The 20,896-nt window shown below is 51.7% G+C and overlaps 1 protein-coding gene across 7 annotated transcripts in view; it reads left to right on the top strand.

The window, feature by feature from the left end:
- LOC144820423 (uncharacterized) overlaps nt 1-20,896 on the top strand; it is an 858,373-nt gene that overhangs the window by 24,235 nt on the left and 813,242 nt on the right. The gene's annotated exons all lie outside the window — the stretch shown is intronic.

The raw sequence follows: 20,896 nt of genomic DNA, 5'->3' as shown, positions 1-20,896 counted from the left end.
GCGAGGGGGGTACTGATTTGGGTGCGGGCGGGGATTCCTTTTCAGGTGACGAGTCAGACGATTGATCCTTAAGGCAGATACGTAGGGGTGGCAGGGAGGCTCTATGGTAGGGAAGTAGCGCTCTGTTGTATTTACGCCCCGAACTCCGACCAGCCCCGCTTCTTTGACTCCATGTCCGGCTTCCTGGCTCAGTATCTGGCGGGGCAGGTCATACTGGGAGGCGATTTTAATTCCATTACTGATGTCACCTTGGATAGATCCCACCCCCCACTGATTGCATCCCCGGTGCGCAGAGTGGCGAAGCAACGGTGTGACTGGCAGGCTGAGTGGGGGCTGATTGATGTGTGGCGGGGGCAGCATCCTGGGGACAGGGACTACTCCTTTTTTTCGGCACTCCATGAGCTACATGTCAGGATTGACACTATCCTCTGCGACCCCGCCACTGCCGCTTTGGCGAGGCACACTGAATATCTAGCTAGGACCATCTCTGACCACAATCCCCAGTTGCTTTCCCTCCAATGGCAGCGAGTGAGGACAGTGATCCCCAATTGGCGACTGAACCCGGACACGTTAGAAGATCAGGTCTTCCAGTCAGAGGTCCGTGAGGGGGCGGAGTCATTCTTTGCGACTAATAAGGGAACGGCCTCTACTAGGGGGTTAGAATGGGACGCATTCAAGGTGGTTATGAGAGGCCTATGTATTGGGAAACACATCGGAGAGAGGAAGGTGGTACTGGAGGAGGTCAGGAAGGCAGAGGATGCCTTAAGAGAGGTGGAGAGACAGAGGCCGGAACAGGGGGCACTGCAGACACGGCTACTGGAGGCAAGGGAATTAGTGGCATCGGTGACCGAGAGGCTGAGATGCTATGATTACAGGCAATACACAGAGAGGGTCCATGCAGAGGGGGACAAAGTGGGCACACTGTTGGCGCGGCTGGCAAACCCGGAACCGCGGGGAGGTGCAATACTGAGTGTGAAGTTGGAAACAGGGGATATCGTTTACTCACAGAAGGCGATCCTCTCACGTTTCACTGGGTATTATGAGAACCTATACCAGAGTCGCTCAGAGACGGAAGATGGTGCCCTGTCCGATTATCTGGCGGAGATCACTCTCCCACAGCTTGATGGGGATGAGGCCAAGTCCCTGGGCGCTGTGATCACGCTAGCAGAGGTTAGGGGGGCCATCAAGCATATGGCACGGAGGAAAACACCAGGGGTGGATGGCCTTCCAGTCGAATTTTATGCTGAGTTTGTAGACATATTGGTGCCCCAGTTGTTGGAAGTCTATAATGAAGCGTTGGACCAGGGCCGGCTGCCCGGCTCGATGAGGGAGGCACTGGTGGTGCCCCTGCTGAAGCCGGGAAAAGATAGTACGGATGTGACCTCTTACAGGCCGCTGTCTATGTTAACAGTGGATTATAAAATCTTGAGCCGCATCCTGGCCACTAGATTGCAGCCGCACATGACGTCATTAGTACACGAAGATCAGGCTGGCTTTATCCCCACTCGGAATACCTCTGCTAATGTTCGCCGTCTTGTGCGAGTATTGGGTAGTGAGCTGGACCCGGGCGATTGGCCTGCAGTACTGTCAGTCGATATAGAAAAAGCGTTTGATAGTTTGGAATGGGGCTATTTGGATGAGGTGCTGGGGAGGTTTGGCCTCGGGTCTGGGTTCAGGCGCTGGACAAGAGTATTGTATTCCTCGGCTACTGCCAGGGTGCGACTGGGCTCGGTGATCTCCTCCGCATACCCGGCCCAGAGGGGCACGCGACAGGGGTGCTCATTGTCACCCCTGTTGTTCGCCCTAGCTATTGAACCTCTGGCAATACGAGCTTGGTCGGGGTTGGTGCACGGTGGGGTCATTTGCCGCGGCGAGCGACACCATATATCACTTTATGCAGATGATCTGCTGTTGTTCTTGGAGGACACGGATGGGGCGTTGAAGGTAGCAGTGAATGCGCTCATGGGGTTTGGAGCCCTGTCTGGTCTCAAAGTGAATTGGCGTAAGACCTGCCTTTTCCCGCTGAGAGAGGGGACGCCTCAGCCGTTGTTACCGGCATATGTGATATGGGAGGACTCCTGTTTCACCTACTTGGGGGTCAGGATCTATCATACATCCGAGGGGTTGCTGGAAGGGAACTTGGGCCGGTGCCTGAGAGCCCTGCGGGGCTCAACGGCGTTTTGGGCCACACTCCCACTATCGGTGGTAGGAAGAGTGGCACTACTCAAAATGGTGGCACTGCCAGGCCTCCTGTATTACTTTAGGACCTTGCCTCTATGGGTCCCACCGAGGTTCTTTAGAGACCTGCGGACCCTCACCATTGGGTTCATAAGGGGAACCGGGAGGAGGCGAGTGGCACTAGACACGTTGTGTAGGCCAAAACTCGAGGGAGGGATGGCAGTCCCGGATTTCGAATTATATTATTTGGCGGCGCAGCTGCAGATCCTCACGCAACACGTGGCGAAGGAATTTCGGGGACCTGACCAGCACAGAGGGAAGGGGGTCCCGAGACATGTCCTATCTTATATTGTGATGAACCAGCAGCTTGATGTGCGGGATCTGACACTCGAGGAAAAAATGTTGCGACTATGCTGGATTAGGAGTCGGAAACGGGCGGGAGTGGTACACCCATATGCCCCGGAGATACCTCTGGGCATGTTGACGGCGGTACCGCACGGAGGGGATTGGACCCCCCTTTTGGAGTGGGAGGGGTTGGGGCTCCAGGTGATAGGCGATTTGTACGCGGAGGGTGAACTGCTGCCCTTCCAAGCAGTACAAGATCAGTTTGGAATACCGGCAGGGAACTTCCTCTTGCACATGGCTGTCACGGCAGCGATTAAGAGGCACTGGGGTGAAGGACAGAAAGAACCGGCGACCGTGCTGGCGTGCCAGTATGTAGTGATGGCAGCAGGGACGGTTAAAGCGATTACGTGTCTGCAATCGCGAATGCTTCGGGAGGGCCTGCCAGCCCTTACCAGTTTGAAACAGAAGTGGGAAGAGAGTATAGGGAAGCCCATTCCGGATGCAACATGGGGACAACTATTGCAGAGGGCGGGGAAGGGCTGCAGGAATGCACGCTTTCAGCAAGTGCATTTCTTTGTGGTCCATAGGGCCTATCTGACCCCGGGCAGGATTCAGAGACATTTCCGAGTGGCGGGGGCGGCTTGCCCCAGATGTCTCCTCCCGGGGGCTGAATTGGACCATATGTTCTGGGACTGCCCAAGATTGGGATCCTATTGGACTGACGTGGGTGAGCTCCTGAACGAAGTAACAGAGAGGCAGGTGACCTTAGATAAGGCCTCCTGCCTGTTGCTTTGGTTTCCCCACACGAAGAAAACGAAGGTTACCAGCAAGTTTATCGATCTGGGGTTAATACTGGCTCAGAGAGAGCTCACATGGCGCTGGAAGTCGACGGAGGGCCCATCTAGTAGGCGATGGGCGATGGAATTGAGCAAATGGGCCAAGAGTGAAAGTATGATCCGGCTTAGGCAAGCAACGCGCGCAGCGGATGAGAGGAGCTTAGAAGTGGCACGGGCGTGGGGGTGTCTGGTGCAAGCGTTGGAGGACTATATGTTGCAGGAGGAGGACCAGGAGGAGTGAGGTGAATGGTGCATTCCTGGATGGCGCACGATTGCCTGAGTGTTGTCCCATAGACTCCTGCACGACAGATAACATTCCGGCAGTCAGCACACACCAGCGATACTTCAGGGACTGGGTGGGGGAGGGCGGGCATAGGGGGGGCCCCGAGGGAGGCTTGAGGGTGATCACAGTGCGCGTAGGACACGGGTAGCTGCATGTAGGCGGGCCGACTAGGCCCAGTTTCCTTGGGTGGAGGGACGGCACGGACTCGAATCCTTATACCTCGAGGCTTCCTGGCAGGGATGTGTTATTGGTTTGGAGTTGGGGGGGGGAGGGGAATCGGCATTAAAAAAGCAGCGACATTCGACGGCCCTACCTTACTTGATGTCGAATTTTCTGTTCGCATTCTTGTTTTATCATTTAGCGCCATCCCAGGTCGTAGACTTTTGCCGCCCTGCCTCCGGGATGTGGGCTGAATGGCTGTGTGATGCTGGGAGACCTATTGGGGGTGGGCGAATTACGGAAACGGGCAGTGATATGAGTATGCTGTATAACTTTGATGCTGCAATAAAAATTGTTTAAAAAAATTAAAAATAAATCACTAACAGTTCTCTTTTTGGTAGTGTGGTTGAGCAGTAAGCATGGGCGTAAAATCCGTTCCGCTCGCGGATTTCGCGGATTTTCGGTAAATCCGCAATCCGCGAACTCCCGCGAATTTACCGAAAATCCGCGAATCCGCGAGCGACGGATTCGGGGGGCAAAAGTTCAAGCCTTCAAGCTTGAAGTTGTAACTATTTTAGGATGGCGCCGGCAAGCTGCCAGCGCCATCCTAAAATTGTTACAAAGTCAGCTAAGTTAGCTTCAACAGGAAGCACTAATAGATAAAATAAAGCAGGTGCCCGAGGACCTGCTTTATTTTATCTATTAGTGCTTCCTGATCGGTCTCTGACATTTTATACACACAAGAGGCATGGACTCGCATGGAAGCCGGATAGAGGCCTTTGCATCCTTGACTTTCACGAGCGCAATCCTCGTGCTGTTCCTCTGGCCAGGAGCTGAAGGGACCCCTGCACCCTTCGGGGTGAGTGAGGTCACTTCCTGTGGTCCTGCAACATGAACACAGAGCCCAGAGCATTTTCTCCCCAGAGGCAGAGTGGACTTTTCACATTGATGTACGCATTACCTTTTCTCAAGTCATCCGAATGGATTTTTTTATTGAGGAAAGAAAGTGTGTGCATTTCCCTGAGCCACTGTACCAATGAAATCATTGTGTATCCATTTCGAATGAACCACTTAAAGCTTTGAAAAATAGCTGTCAAAGGGACGCCTACTGTTTAAACCTTTAAACAATAACGAGCTGCCTTTGCTGACATATATGTTAAGTGCCTTAAACATCTGTGCAACAAACTTAAAGTCATATCGCCGGAATACCAAAATGTGACCGCGTTCCTCAGCACGGCAGGCCAGTTTGGCATGTAATGGGCCCCGCCCTCGCTGGGCCTCACTCAGTCAATGCCGCCCTGTTGTTACTGAGTCATTTCTTTCTGCAGATGGGTAAGTGAGTGGGGTGTACAGCTACAGTGCACATGCACCTAACCTCATTTCGCAACCACGAAGGGTGGCCTGTCAGGGGGAAGTTCATAAATAAATGTGGATCGATCCATGCTGAACAAAATATGTGACCGCATTATGGGGGGATTTATCAGGTGCAGCAGTAAGGGACCAGATGGCCAAATATTAAGAACATTCACCGTCTGCAGTGCACGCAAAAGCTCAGTGTCTCTCTGAGTTAATCACGCTTGGTGTTCACGAGCTGTGCTGTTTATAGCATATGTGCTACCGGAGATACTGAATATGTAAAATCGTTATGGACAGTTTAATTACTTCAAAAGTAGGCCAGGCTCAGAATGCGGTGAAAACACCGCTTGTAACACAAAAACACGGGAGCAACAAAATCGAGTGGTGTCACAACTCTCACTCAGGGTATTGTACACTTCTAACCAGGGAATGATGGAAGCACAGGTGACGAGGAGCACAGAACACCGTAACCTTCTTCCCAAATCTACCGTCGAAAATCAGCTGTGATGCTGGATACAGGCCTTTGTATCCTTGACTTTCATGAGCGCAATCCCTTTTCTGTTCCTGTTACCAGGAGGGTCTGTCTCTTCATCTACTGCTCTGATCGGTCTCAGACCTTTTATACACACACGAGGCATGTGCACTCGCATGGAAGCCCCGCCCACACACTCGCGGTGTGCACTGTCTTCCCGCCATTGACCCACTATGATGGACAGCTCACCCAAGGGACCCCTGCGCCCTTCGGGGCTATTGCATAGTAACACACACATGGTCGCTGGAACTAGTTGAAGCGCAAATTCAGTACCTCATTCATAATCGGCAAATCCGCAAAATCCGCGGATTTTACGGATCCACAATCCGCAAAATTCGCGGATCGTGGATCCGCAAAATCCGCCCATGCTTATTGAGCAGTTAGGCTTATCAGGAGGGTGCGTTAAGCTCTCTATTCACTCAATCAAGGTCTGATTACGCACACTCAGAGACACAATCCAGAACAATTAGGTAAGTATAAAAAAGCTATACTCATGTTTTATTTCTAGAACCAAGCAGGTCTTGGTACAGGTAGGTAAAATGTACTTGCAATTGTAAAACTTTACAAGGTCATGCAATTAGGAATGGATTTGCAATCGTTACAATCCTGTATATGATTTGAAAACAGTTTAAATGACATAGAAATTACTTTTGATTTACTTTTGGATTACATCGACTACTTGGGGTGATATGCCTAGATATCACACAGTGGATCCTACAATACAAAGGTAAGTAAGACTTTATAACATTTAAGGCACAATTACTTTTCTTTCATACAAACACACAGGCCAACAGACATTTTTAGGAACAGAAAACTCTTAACATTGGTTCCTATGTGAAAATGAGTGTTAACGGTTTACCGGTAAGTAAACAACTTACAAGTAGGAGTTTTGGGGGTTAGGACCAAGGTTCCCCAAGGTCCAGGCAGGCACTCAAATTGCACCACCAGCGGCACTGGGGCGGCCTGGTACTGAGTGCAGGGGCCCCATGTTATCCAATGGGGCTAAGGAGGCCTTTGGTCAGGGACTGCTTTCGAGCAGGCTACTAGGCTGTGTGATCAAAGCTCCTGGGATAGGGATCAGCACTGCAGGGGCCTACAATCAGCACAGGAGCTGCACCACCAGCGGTACAGACGCTGCCGGATGCAGTGTGCCAAGGAGACATCGGGCGCACTGTGGATTTCAATGGTGATCTCCGGTTTGGTAAAGATGGTGCAGGCTCGGTCAGGGAGGCTTCCTGGAGAGGTAAGTTGGATTCTTGGGGGATGCCTGGACACTGAAGGTTGGGCCACCCAAGGCTGTGGGGCGTCGGGTGCAGGGGTGTCTTTTGGCATTGGGTGTTTTTACCAGCTCTGTTCGGGGGGACCCTTCAGGTTGAGGCTGCAGGCGTCGACTTGAGGGAGGTCGGGGATCACCAGACCGCAGGTCAGGATCGCTGGGGAGACCACCTCATGGTGTTGGGCCACTTGAACTTGCGCTGTGGGCGTCTGGTACAGAGTGGTGCAGAACAGCGGAGCCACCTGGATCTGGGTTGGAAGTCTTTCCTTGAGCAGATCTGGTACTCACAGGAGACAAGAGTCTGTAAGATGGGAGCAGGGCAGGTCCTACGGGTTCTGGGGGGCTGCTGGACATGCCGGGGTTCTGCTGTAGTCAAATAAGAGTCGGGACAGGTCGGTAGGGCTGGGGCAAAAGCAGTTTTCCTCTTCTTCCTGGGTCAGCACGGCTCTTTGGTCCTTCTTCTGTCTTCCTAGAATCTGAGGAGGCAAGGTGCAGGGTTGCCCCTAAACACTGAACTTAGGGGAGTTAAAGTGGTGTGTAGGTCGGGACCAATGGATCCCTTCCTTGTGGTGGGTACACGCTCTAGCATGCCACCCTCCAGTGGGAGGGGGCATGAGCCTGTTCCTAATTGGATTAGTCCCCTTATCTTCAAGATGGGGTGGACTGAGACGTGTACTCCACCTCGCCTTCCCCACCTGAGGGGTGGGGCTGGCAAAGGTGGGCACACCTCTCTTCCTAACTTGGCTTTCTCAATGATTCTCTCGCCCAAAGTGAGGGTCAGAATCGGTAGGAGCCAGTTGCTGGGAGACAGCAAAAGGCAGAGACAGCTTTCTCTTCTTGAACCCCGCCCACCCTGGGGGAGGAGGCATGGCACCTCTGCCCAGGATGGGCTATGTTTCTGGACTCAAAGAGCGGAGGTCCTCTACCCAGAGGTCCAGAAACCTGCCTGATGGTGGCAAATGGCGGGCAGCCATTCAGGAACAACACCAGGACTGGTTGTTTGTCAGGGGGCATCTCTGAGATGCCCTCTGAATGCATTTTACATTAAATCCCACACTAGCATCAGTGTGGGTTTATGGAACAATTCTTTTTATTGTGGTCCGTAGGGTATTAACACAGCTTTCGCCTACAACTATTGGCCGGCAGCGAGTGAAATGCATTAGGTATTACACAGCCCAGTGCCTACAACCCAAAGGCCGGCGGTTTATCACAGAGTTATGAGTTTTACTTATGTGATATAAGACTAAACAACCCCCCACTGTCTCCTCTGCACCAAAATTCCTGTGTCCCAAGTTCTAGTATGTCAAATGGTCTCCTTGTGCTGGGTGAAGTGAACCTTCTCTCAGGCAGCAGTTTATGTGTCTTCCTTATCATTTCGGGGGAACAGGCTTAGAATTTGCAAGTATTTAGGGAAAGTCACTTCCCTAAACTATTTAGACAGAATTGTGACGAATGGGGCCCAAAGTTCTGCATATTCATTTGCACTGTTACCTATCATCATTGACATATATTTCATTGCCAACTGCACCCTCTCATCAATCGTAGGGGAAAGGTCAGGGGATTGGAGAGTCCCAGGATTTTGTATGTGGGGAAGCTGGGAATTGTCGTGTTAAATGGGTGGTTGATATCATTCAGGACCTCTTCCCAGTATCTGACCAGCTTGGGACAGTTCCACAAAAGATGAAGACCTCAGCCCCGCCAGCATTGCGCGGTAAGTCTCTCGTTCCAGCCATGAATTTGAGCGGGTGTTAAATACCAATAGGAGGCAACTATATAGGCGAACTCAGTGCCCGACATATCATGTGCTGTGTGATGTATTCTGTAATAAATATCCTGCCTTCCTTACTGGAAATTGGATGCCCTATTTCCACCTCCCATCGAAGCTGGCCCTTGGAGGTATTAGTTTCAGTGTAAAGGAAAGTACGGAGTTCAGAGATAATACGTTTGTCTGCATCTTTGGATGTGAGCCATTTTTCAAAACTAGTTAGGGGTCGAGAAACACCGGGTTCGTCGCTCGGGGACGTCACTGTCGGCAGCAGCGAGTAATCTTGTTGCAGCCGGTCGAAGGGAATGATCTCGTAGAGGACAAAGAGCGAGCCGCCCCTTTTGCAACCCTGTTCGCACCAGCGCTGGAAAACCTGTGACCCCTGTCCTGGGGAAAAGTCTGTGTTGTCAACTATCGGCATCATTGGTGAGGGTAATGTTGCTAGCTTGTGTTTAAGAGCTACCGCATCCCAGATTTTCAGGGTTGTGTCCGTTACCGGCAAAGAGTATAGCCCCCATGCCCTATGCTTGCGAGGCAGCCAGATCTCCCGCCAGTGCTTTCCTGAGAGCGGTCGGTTCCATTCCACTATAAATCGCAGCTGCGCGGCTTGGAAGTACAGTGAGATCTGGGGTAGCCCCATGATTCCCTCTGTTTTGGGTCGCGTGATTAACTTTTGGCTCAGCCGCGGGTTTTTGGCATTCCAAATGAACTGGGTGATTTGCGAGTTGTATGTTATGGAGAATCAAAGGGTGCGGGGTTAAAGGTAAGGTCTGAAAGATGTATAGGATAGGCCAGAGAATTTTCAATTTGATGGGCGCTATGCGGCCAGACCACAACAGGCCGGTGTGATTCCAGGTGGAGAGTGTCTTGGCAGTTCTATCTAGTAGGAGGCCATAATCAGCCGCCAGGGTCTTTGCGGGCATGGGTGCTAAGAGTATATCCAGGTATGATATTGTTTCTGCTGCCCACTCAAAGGGAAACCTTGCTTGCAGTTCAGCTACTTGGGTTGGGGTGACCGAGAGGTTCAGGATCTGTGATTTTGAAATGTTAACTTTAAACCCCAATAAGTCAGTAAACTCCCTCAATTCCTCCAGTAGTGACAGAAGTTATGTCTTTGGGCTTGTCTAGGATAAAATGATGTCATCAGCATAGAGGCTGACTGTGTGAGTGTCTGCCCTGAGATAGAGCCCTGTGACCCATGGGTTGTCCTGTACCCTCTGCGCCATGGGCTCAATATAGAGCGCAAAGAGGAGCGGGGACAGGGGACAGCCCTGGCGAGTTCCCTGTGCTGTTCGAAATGGAATGATGCAGACGAGGTCCCATTGACCCTGACTGAGGCCCTGGGGGTGCTGTAAATACCGCATATCCATGCTAGGAACCTGTCACCGAACCCAAACTGGCAGAGCATAGCAAATAAGTATGGCCAGTGGACCCCGGTCAAATGCCTTTTCAGCATCAACGGAGAGGAAGAGAGCCTCCCTCCGCAAACGTTGGAGGAGCTCCGTGAGATGGATGAGGCGTTTCGTATTGTTCCCACACTGCCTCGTCAAGACAAATCCTGCCTGATCCGGGGCCACTAGGCCAGGCATGAGTGGGTTGAGACGCATTGCCAGGGTGCCTGTGAACGGTTTTATGTGAGTCTTGAGCAGGGAGATGGGCATTCCTTAGGGTCTATAAGGGCTTTAAGGATTACAGAGATGGATGCCTCCAGCATCGTGTCTGAGAGGGATCCGGAGTCCAGCAACTAATTGAACAGCTGGGTCAGTAGGGGAGCTAACTATTGGCAAAAGGTTTTGTAGAAAAGGGGGTAAAGCCATCTGGGCCTGGTGTCTTGGATGGTTTAAGGTGTTCAGTCGATGCCACCACCTCGTCTATTCAGATGTGCTGATCTAGCTGAGATGCAAGATCCGAAGGGAGGCATGTTAGTGGGACGTCTCGCAGGTAGGTCTCGATATCTCCGGTCAGGGCATCAGCACCAGCATATGAAGCACCTCCGTAATCTTGGGTTCTGAGTGGACTTCCACTCCTTATGGTGTGTGAATCGAATCAATTGATCCAGACACTGCCTTGCCGTTCAACCTATGTGCTACCATGCGGACGCATCGATCTCCACTGATGTAGAATTTATGCTAAAGTCGCAAGGGGGCGTATTCTGCCCGGTCAAGATCAAGGCGTTGTAAGAGGAGCCACTGCTTCTTAAGCTCCCTCCACACCCGAGGCGCTCCTCTGCGTCTGTGAATCGATTTAAGCTCGGAAACCGTTTTTTCTATTTGCTGCCGCTTTTCTCTAACGCATTATTCTCCGCTGCCACAATTGCAATGAATTCACCTCGAAGGACGAGTTTCAATGCCTCCCATACTGAGGAAATATGACTCCCCATTACAGTCATTATTGCCAATATAGTTCCCTAAAGCCAACGGATCGCCGTTACCGTCTGTGCAGATTGCAGCATAGCATGTCGCAGTCGCCATCGCAGAGGGCGGATTTGCACGGTGTGCAGATTCAGCGTCAATGTGATCGGAGTGTGATCAGACGGTGATCGGGGCTCTATGCTTGCATACCCTACCCAAGCTGTTAGGGTTGTGGTCGTAAGAAAATGGTCAATTCGGGCGTAGGATTTGTGTGCTGCCGAGTAGAATGTGTAGTCCCTGGCAGAGGGATTGAGATGTCTTCAGATATCGCATAGTGCACCAACCGCCAACCATTGGAGCCCGGCAGATGAGAAAGCCCCAGTCTGGGAAGAGTGCTGACTTGAGCAATCATGCCTAAATCCATCCATAAGCTAAAGTCTCCCCCTATTAGTATGGCCTGGTCAGGAGAGTTGATGAGGAGCGACTCTTGCCTGTCATTTGGAGCATAAATATTTGCTAACGTAAAAGTGATGCACCACCTCCTCCCCCCATTGCACTCTAATCCCTGGGGCATTTCCCCTCACTTCCATGTATGTGGAGACAACCTTGTCATTAAACTCCTGGGCAAGAAGGATAGCTACGTCATTCTTTTTTGTCGGGCCGGAGTACCAGTACTGTCGGGGAAAAAAGCGGGAGCGCATGCGGGGGGTATCTTTGGCCTGTAGATGTATCTCCTGGGGAAAGCAAATAACCCTGCCAGATCACTCCAGGAGAGACAGCACCGCCGCATGCTTCACCGGGCTATTTAAGCCCAGGACATTTAGACTAGTGATGCATATAGCCTGAGTAATGGGACTGGAGTCTGCAGGGCGTATTGAGGTCCACCTCCCTGATTCTCATGGGTAGGACAATGGACGCTTGAAAATTAGGTCCCTTTGGAACGCAATAGCCTTGTGCAGGGTAGCAGTGTAGGTGCAATGGAGAAAGAAGTGAAAGAAGACAGAAAGAACCCCAAATGTAATGTGTATGTAACATATGAAATAATAGTGTCCGACCACAGTTCGTCATATCAACCTGGTTGGTGTGGAGCAGTGTCCAGTCGGGGTTTCTATATGCTGCGGGGAGTCCCTCCACAGTGTCAAAGAGATATAGCGAGCCAGGCATTTAAAGATACCGATCCGCTGGCTTGTGGCCACCGTTCCATCCTCCGGTAGCCCCTCCCCCATGACCTGCTGTAACCGAACACTCCAAGCTTCAGGAAGCCTCAGAGAAGGTAGATTCTCCTGAGAGCACCTGGAGTCCCACTTGCCTCTCTTTACTCATGGTGTCTGGATCCGGCTTCGTTCTGACAGTGGCGTTCTTGACCCGCCTCCAGTTTTGCTGCTTCTGTCTTCTACTGCTGGGGGAAGGTGCCTGTGCCTGTATGTTGATGGAAAATTATATTTGGAGCAGGGGGCTGTCTTCTCTCAGGTATCTCAGTTGATATAAAATTTCTTTGTGGCGAAATATACTTTGGAAGGGATGACCCCTTGAGTACGAAATGTTTGCTTTTCGCAGGTGATATGTCACTGGGCTGAAGTCCCTGCATTTCAGCAGGTGATCCGGGAGAGGCCCTGGTAAAGTACCGGGGAATGGACCTGAAATTTGAGTGGGTGCGTCTCTCGGGCTCTCTTTAGGATGTCCACCTTTGTTTGAAAATCATGGACACGTACCAGGATATCGGCGCGTGGATTCTTTTCCGATCTGGGTGGTCCGGCCCTATGGACACGGTCAAGCTGCAGGTTTGTCTTACTTGCTTGGCCAACTATGTGGAGGAAGAGTTCTGCAACATAGTCTCGGAGGCTAGCTCCCTCTGCTTTCGATGGTATGCCCTGATGCAGATGTTATACCTGCAGGAACAATTCTCTAGCTCCTCGTTGTGCGCCTGAAGATCTAGATGTTGTTTCTTGAGTCGCAGCACTTCTTGTTGCAGCCATTCCAACTCTTCCCCACGGCTCGTTTTTCGGTCTTCTAATGCGGCTACTCTGTCACCTACTTCCTCCATATCGCGACGGACCTCTTGCAAGTCCGCTGCAATTCTGACTTAATGGCCATGAGGTCTCCTCTTAGGTATTCAAAAAGAGATTCCAAAAAGGACTTGGTGACGGGGCCATTACCATCGTCCGGGTCCACCCTGTGAGCACCTCCAGTCGCTGTCTGCTTTTCATATGACACTGCCCACCCTTATTTCCCATACATGTCCTTAAGGGAGTGGTCTTTTTTTGTAGGGCTGGGCGGAATTTGCGTAGTAGTGTTACGCAAAGCTCAGCGAAACGGCAAAAAATATCCGCGAGCATGCAGAAATTCCACAAACACGAGGAATTGCTTGTTCCGCCCGTTCTCAATGCTTTTTTCCCCTTCGTGAACATTGTGTGCGTGCTCGGGGGGAAATATCTTGTAAACACGCATTTTGAAAGCACGGGCAAGCAAAAAACTATGCAAAGGCGCGGATCGCTGAATTTTTGGCAATTCTGCGTTCTTCGCGGAACGCGAAATTACCCAAATTCCGCGAGCGGAACGGGATTTACCGCCCAGGCCTATTTTTTTGCTTGATTTACTGACATGGCCCAGCTCCGTTGGAATGCTCCATCAAGGGGTCTGCTCATGTGGGGAGAACCAGATCTGCTGCCCCAGGTAGTTCTTCTTCTCCGCCTTCTTTGTTGGAGCCGGAGTATTAGTGCCCAGCAGGGCTTTTCAAATCCGGATTCAGCCCTGTTGACCCCACTGCAATGCTGTAGTTCCGCGTTTGTAGTCCTGCCCGTCGCCTCGGGTGTCCCAGACTGTTTCTCCTACCTTAGTCCTCGGGGGCTGGGCCAACGGTCTTCAGCAACTGACTGGGGAGTTCAAGCGGACCTGTTTGTGTTACTCTTTGTGGCAGGATCGGTGCCTCAAGGTCAATCCCGAATCCCCCTGGGGGTATTGGTCCTGGACCTGCTTCTGTTCCCGTTCTTGTTCTCCTTCTACTCCCTCCCCTTGAATAGGATTCAGTGTTTGGCTGGTACGGCTGCTAGTGCTTCAATGCCTTGGGGAACGGGGGGCCAGGCGCGACCTCCCCCCACCTCTCTTTGGTCCATGCGTGCCGCCATTTCTGGTACCTTGTTGCCCCCCCGGCTCGTCCTCCTTTATCGTGACGCTGGGAGGGTGGCCCTTGGTTTGATTGTTAGGGCCCAGGATTGCAGCGGAGTAGAGATCTCCCCGGGCCTTAGCCACACTACACCGTCGCCTTGCTAAAAGGCCCACGAGACCCAGTCTCCCTCTGGATGTCGGGTCCGCCTTCCTGCAATTGATGCGGTCCCTATGCGGCTCTCACTTCGAAGGGGGCTCTATGTCTCTTGGCTTTTCTGGGTCCTGGGCCAAACCCTTCCTTGGCATGTCTCCCAGCCCTCTCACCTTCTTGAACACGAGGCCGTTGATCTGTCTGTTGTGAGATCGCCTCTGTGCTCTGCCATTCTCCTTGTTGCGGCTGCTTTCAGAGGAGTGCCAGTGGCTGAGGAGGCCCCCGCTGTCCTCTGTTCCTCCAATCTCCTTCTCCAGGGCCAAGACACTTGGCGGCTAAGATCTCACAGGGCAGGGCCAGGCTCATTCATTTTCGGGCTGCCCTTCAGTAGCCTTCCTGCGTAGGTCGCCTTAGAACCTGCCGGGCCCACTCTGTCCGCTTTCCTCGTGGCCGGCCTCCGCAGCGTCACATGAACTTGTGCTCTTGCTTCCTCCGGCGTTTCGCTGGAGATCCGGAGCTCTCTGCCTGCCTCTAACCCTGAAAATGGGCCCTCCAACCTCTGTTACCAGTGGGGCCAATCTAGGATCGTGGGCAAGGCTCCAACAGGCATATTTGATGTGCTAATGTCGGCGGTGGCACAGCGAGACCAAGAAGCACGTCTCAGCCGTCCGCGATCTTAGACACGCCATCATTGTGGGTTTAATATGCTGAGAAGTTTGCTTCTAAACTTCCCAGGTTTTAGTAAAATCATTATGGAGCTGTGGAGTTTGTAATAACTAACTCCCAGCCCATATACACTATATGGCTTTACTACACTTTCAATGTCTAAGAATAGACTTGGATACTGTAGGGGTACAGGGCTCATGCCACTGCACCATCACCTGTGGGCTAGTGCACCCTGCTAGATGGGTGACTTACCTAGGCCCTAGGCAGTGGGTTGCAGGCATGGCACACAGGTATTTGTGCCATGTTGACTCTTCACTTTTCTCTGCACCAAAACATACAGCCTGCAATGATAGTATGTGGGTGTTAAGGTGCAGGGCCCTCTAAGGGTGACACAATAGGTGCTGTAGCCCTTAGAGGCCTTCCCTGGCCATAGTGCCGTTGGTACTCATGGTACCTTTTACCAGGGGCTTACCTATGGCCAGGGTTGTGTCAATTGTGGGTAGAAAGGTACAGTTTTGGGGAAAGAACACAGGCCCTTGGAACCTTATTTGCAGGTACCAAGGGTCCATCAAGTGAAGTTACATCAGATGTCAGGCAAAAAGTGGGGGGATAACCATGCAAAAAGGGGCACTTTCCTACAATTGAAAGATGGGATTCCATATATTTTGTGGTGTCCCGCACTGTCACCTGCTGCAGTAACGTGCTCTTCCCACCTCTGCAAGGAGGATATGATAGTCATTGTGGCCTTTCATTCCAACTTTGAAGGCAGATTTTAGCAAACTAAGCAGACTCCAAGCACTTTTGTTTTAAAAAGAAGTAGCGATAACATCTGCTCTAGAAACCTTTGAATTACAAGTTGCAAGGACAGCCAGTGAAATACAGTCCTTGTTAAACACCAACCTCCCAATACATTTCGGCAAATTAGTTCATCGAATTTTTAATGTATCTAATACTGCCGGCCTTGCTCACTTTTTTAAAGTTCTCGGTTCTGGCATAGTCAGTTCCTTCCCAAAAATCTTTGGAGTAATACCAGGTTTTATTCATTCCCTTTTTAGGTCGATCCTAGAGACTGCGCGCAAGCGCTGCTCTAGGAGAGATCTGGGTAGTTCAGTACGTGAGAGAAGCCCCGCCCACTGCCCCACCCATTTTGTCATTGGCTTGAGTCTTTGTCCTTCATAAATGCTGTCTTATGAATCATTATAAGGTTTTTTAGTCCCTCTTTATCACGGTCATGTCGTCATTTGTCACCTCCCATGGCTACTGGCCCTTTTACTGCGAGTGTTATACAGTACGGACTGTGAGCACTACGTTGTAGCCCCCTTCTCTCCCCTCCCCCCGCTGGCACTCCAGTCCTCCATGCCTTCTTCCCCCCACCCTCCCTCCCGTTGTCCGTGATGCATTAGGTCTTGCGTAAATGCGAGTCCTATTGCATTGGAAATGCTTGTTTTTCTTTCCATTCCTGCCTCGCGCCTTCCTTCTTCCCTCCCCACCTCCCTTCCCACCCTCCTCTTCGCTCCCTGCACCTCCACCAGCTTCTCTAGTGTTTTGCAGCGCCTGCTCGAGGTGCTATTCCCCCCCTCCTTGGGCACATCAGGGTGTGTGTTCTGAGGGGACGTATTTTTACGGCGTGCACTCCCTCACTTCTCAGAGGTGCTAGGCGTGTAACAAGGGCGCAGTCGGCTTTCTGACATCTGAGCCCTCGGATCACGAAGCAACTCAGCGCCCTGATTAGGCCGATCTCTTGTTTAAAAATGTCACCTTGAAAGCAACAGCCAACCATTGCTGTCTTGTGTAATGTATACGTGCAGCACAGAATGAGGATGCACAGCATGCCTCAGTACACAATGCGCCTGCTCTACAATAATCATAAAAATCTACAAACTAAATAATGTTTAATGAACTGCACGTGAAAGGCACAACAGGTGTGCGTCTTGTCAACTCGCCATGGGTGGAAAACCCCATTAGCACACTAGAGCGTGAGTGTGTCAGTACAAACAAGAACGTGAGGCACCTCTAAGTGGCATAAACATCCCATTAGCGCGCTTGCTTTGTGCTGTTGATGTGGGTCGTGAACATTTAGGGTCAATATTTGCAATTGGCGCTTGACACAGCAAAGGCAACAAGGATAGAGGCAAACTCGTGAAAAGTTAGACAGTGTAAAGGTGAGGTTAGCAGTCACAAACGGGGTCATCTCACCGATTTTTTGGGCTCGCAGTGCCTTGTTATGTCCACCTGATGCTTCCTGCAAGTTAGAGTCAGTAGCAGCACACTCAAGATGAACCATTGAAGCCCAGCCAGAGGTTGCATTCTGTCTTCAGGGGAGAAGTTGTTACAAAGCATGCGGGTCCCTTCCACAGCCAGCAAGTGCATGCGGCCCGCGCAGAGCAGGGCAGGGGGAGCAGGGACAGGGAAAGCACAGTCACACTGTGTGCGCAAGGTCACACTGCCTCAGAAGGCTCCGGGGCAACTCTACCATGCTGTCTGGGACAATTTTCTCTGTTTCTGTGGCGAGAGAGGTCCGGCGGATGGGGGATCCGTCGTGCCGCCCGCGGGGAGGGTGGTGTAGCGCGGCGGGGCCTAGGGGTGACCTGGCTTACATAGCGCTAACGAGAGAGACACTCCACACAGTTTCTTACATGCTGGTGGGAAGACCACAAGAGGTCTCTCGCTGTTTATTTTATCTCCTCGAGTCGAGCCTGCCCCGAGGAGTGCATGGCTGATACATAGTATGGGAGAGCCCGAGTGGCTCTCTACAACCCTCCTTTTCTTTAGTGATCGTCCACCATGATCTGCATGTTTAGGGGGATGTGCACAAGAAGTCTTTCAGCTTCTGGCTGGGTGCAGGGTTCGGCCGGAGACCATACCTCTGGCTCCAGGAGGTGGAACTGGCCGCTGCATCCGCCTGGGTGTGAGGGGTATTTTGAGTTACAGCGTCTTGGCTGTGTCGTTGAGCGGCAGTTGCTGCGTCCCCACTTTCTATTCGCAGGTGTCACTTTGGGGAGGTCACAGGTTCTGGCGAACTGATGGGCGTGTGATACTGGGCTCCTTCCAGACCTTCTGCCTCCGCTGAGCCGGTGTCCAGCCCATGAGCTCTCTTAAAACATGATACATTCCGGCTGACTGTCCTCTTTGTGCTGCGATCATAGTCCCTTGCACCCTGACAACGGTCCATTCTTCTGGTTCATACGGCATTCTGAACTTCCAGCCCTGGTGTCTGTCTTTAACCACAATGCTGTCTCCCACCTTCAGCTGTGGTTCTTTTGCTCTTCGGTTATCACATGCCTTCTAGTTGGTGACCATCCTCCTAGCCTGTGTGGCTGTGTTGTCTCTTTCAGGAGGTTTTCACGCTGGATTGGTCGGGATGCTGTCCTTTGTGACTCTTTTGAAAAGCAGGTGAGCAGGAGAACACTTGGATGCTGTCCTTTGTGACTCTTTTGAAAAGCAAGTGAGCAGGAGCACACTTGGTGGTGTTGTGGGGCGTTTCCTGGTAGGCATCTCGAAATTGGTTGAGTGTCGACATCTTTCCCCTGAGACACTGCAATTCGCAGAACTCGGTTAAGGGCCCGCATAAAACGTTCCACTTCACCGTTGGCATGAGGCCACAGAGGGGTGATTTTCCTGTGGCGTATCGCCTTATTTTCCATGTACTCTTGAAACTCATGGCCCTGAATGGGGGTCCATTGTCTGAACGGATTTCATCCGGCAGGCCTTGGAGGGCGAATGTCTTGTCCAGTATTTTCTTGACATGCGGGAATGCCGTGGATTATACCACCTCCACCACTGGGAACTTGGAGAATGAGTCAACGATCACCAGCGTGTGGCGGCCGTCAGGGAAGCTCCCAAAGTCGATGCTGATCTTAGACCATGGGAGCGCGCATGGCTCTTCGGTGATGACGGGGGCTGGTGCCGGGTGTCCGCCCGTGATGGTGCATGAGTGACATTGGCGCACCATGTCTTCCACTCTGGTATCAATCGCTGGGAACCAAACTTTGTTTCGTATCCGGGCTTTGGTTTTCGCCATCTCTTGGTGCCCCACGATGCTAGCTTGATGATGCGATCCTGCAGTGCCCTGGGGTTCACGATGAGGTGCCCCCTTAGGATGACTTCCTGCTCTCCTTCACTCAGGTCATGTCGGATCTGCCAGAGCTGTTGCAGAGCATGGCCCTCTTCTGCCCGGAGCGACCGGGCTCCATCCAGGAAATGGTTCCACCCATTGTTCATCAGAGCATTTTTCACCCTGGCAAGCGTCTTGTCCGCGGCCGTGGCTTGGCCAATCTCCTCTAATGTGGATTTCGGGCATGCATAGTACAAGACCATCTTCAAAAAGGCCTCAGAGTATGCTACGTCTGTATTGTATTGTATTGTATGGCATATTTATATAGCGCTAAAACTGTCACCCATAGGGTATCCTGGCGCTTGACTTGGTCAGCCATACGTAACTTTATGCTGCCTTATAACTTTACACCAACCTGGGAAAAAGGTGTGGCATGAGCGACTGGTAGCCTGGGGTGCCACGAGAGGTAGTCTGCTGGGTTATGTGCCCCTGGACGAAACACAACCTTGAAGTTGTACTCCTGTGACTGGACGGCCCTGTATGGTGTGGGGTGTTCCGAGGGGCCCACGTTCTCTTTTATTTCCTTTCATTTAAGGTCTGTCTCTGGGTTTTGTATAGCTCACAAGAGCCTCAGTGCTCAGTTCTTTAAGTCAGGTCAAAGAAAGATAGGAAAAACAAACAACAAAAAATGATTGGAGAAGGTATCTCCCTTCTTCTCCTCATAGGTCTTCTCCAGCTCTTCAGGGCCTTGTGATATTCCCTGGCTTTTGGGCTTCTCGCTCTCTCTCACTCAGGCAGAGATGCAGAGAAGGAAAAGAAAACAGAGCAGGCTTAAAACTGGGCTCTCTGTTTACCCTTGTGCTTTTAGTGCCACCGTCACCAGTCACCGGGTAGTGGGGGAGGGGAATCGGAAGGGGTTATCAAGTCTTTGGGTAAACCTACCCTGCGTGTTCTAACTCCCAGTGCCTCATCGCCACCCCCACCAAAACAATCCCTTGAGCGGTACTCGCCCCAGACCACGACCTGTCTCCAGAGCTGTGGACTAGGGACCCAGGGCGTCTTCTCCCTTCGGCAACCCGCCGGGTTTGAGTGCTGTATAACAGATGCTCCTCCGCTTCTCTGCCTTCCCTTCTGGATCGTCTTCGTTCTTCTTCTTCTGGTCTCGCGCTTCCGTCTTCTCCGTTCGCTTCCTTCCGTCCTCACATGCTTCTGCCTGTCCGCCTTTTGGGTCCGCTGACATAAGATGCCCCTCCCTTTGTGACTCAGTCAAGACTAGACCGCTGTTTGTTTCCGGCTGAGGAGGTGTCGGCTCGCCCCTTGGCCACTTCCCGTCTGCGTCTACATAGTCCTCCTTAGGAATGGACGTTGGGGCCATTCTGTGAACGGGTGACGGGACAGGTAGTCAGCACTTACTTGCTTGGCTCCAGGAATATGCATCGTCTGGAAAGAAAAAGGCTGCAATGCTAAGAACCGCCGAAGGATGCAGGGTTGGTGTCCCTGTTCTTTACACGCCAGTTGAGTGGGGCGTGATCAGTGAGGACAATAAATGGGCGTCCCTACAGATAATATTGCAGGGCTTCTATGGCCCATTTTATCGCCAGGCACTCTTTTTCTATTGTGGAGTAATGCTTCTCTCGGGGGAATAGTTTACGACTGATGTAGAGAAGAGGTTTTAGGTCACTGTCTGTCAAGTAGCAAAACCTGAACTGTAGATTCCACAGGATCAGATGTGAATTTCCTCAATCCCCAACACCACTACAGCGAGCTTCAATGCTCACTAGCAGGAGTGAGAGGGAAAGGGGATTGGGATGAGAAAGAGAGACTGCACTGCTTCGTTTC

Source organism: Lissotriton helveticus, chromosome 1_1 (genome assembly GCF_964261635.1).
Source record: "Lissotriton helveticus chromosome 1_1, aLisHel1.1, whole genome shotgun sequence".
Taxonomy (NCBI): Eukaryota; Metazoa; Chordata; class Amphibia; order Caudata; family Salamandridae; genus Lissotriton; species Lissotriton helveticus.
This window is presented reverse-complemented; position numbering and strand designations above follow the sequence as displayed.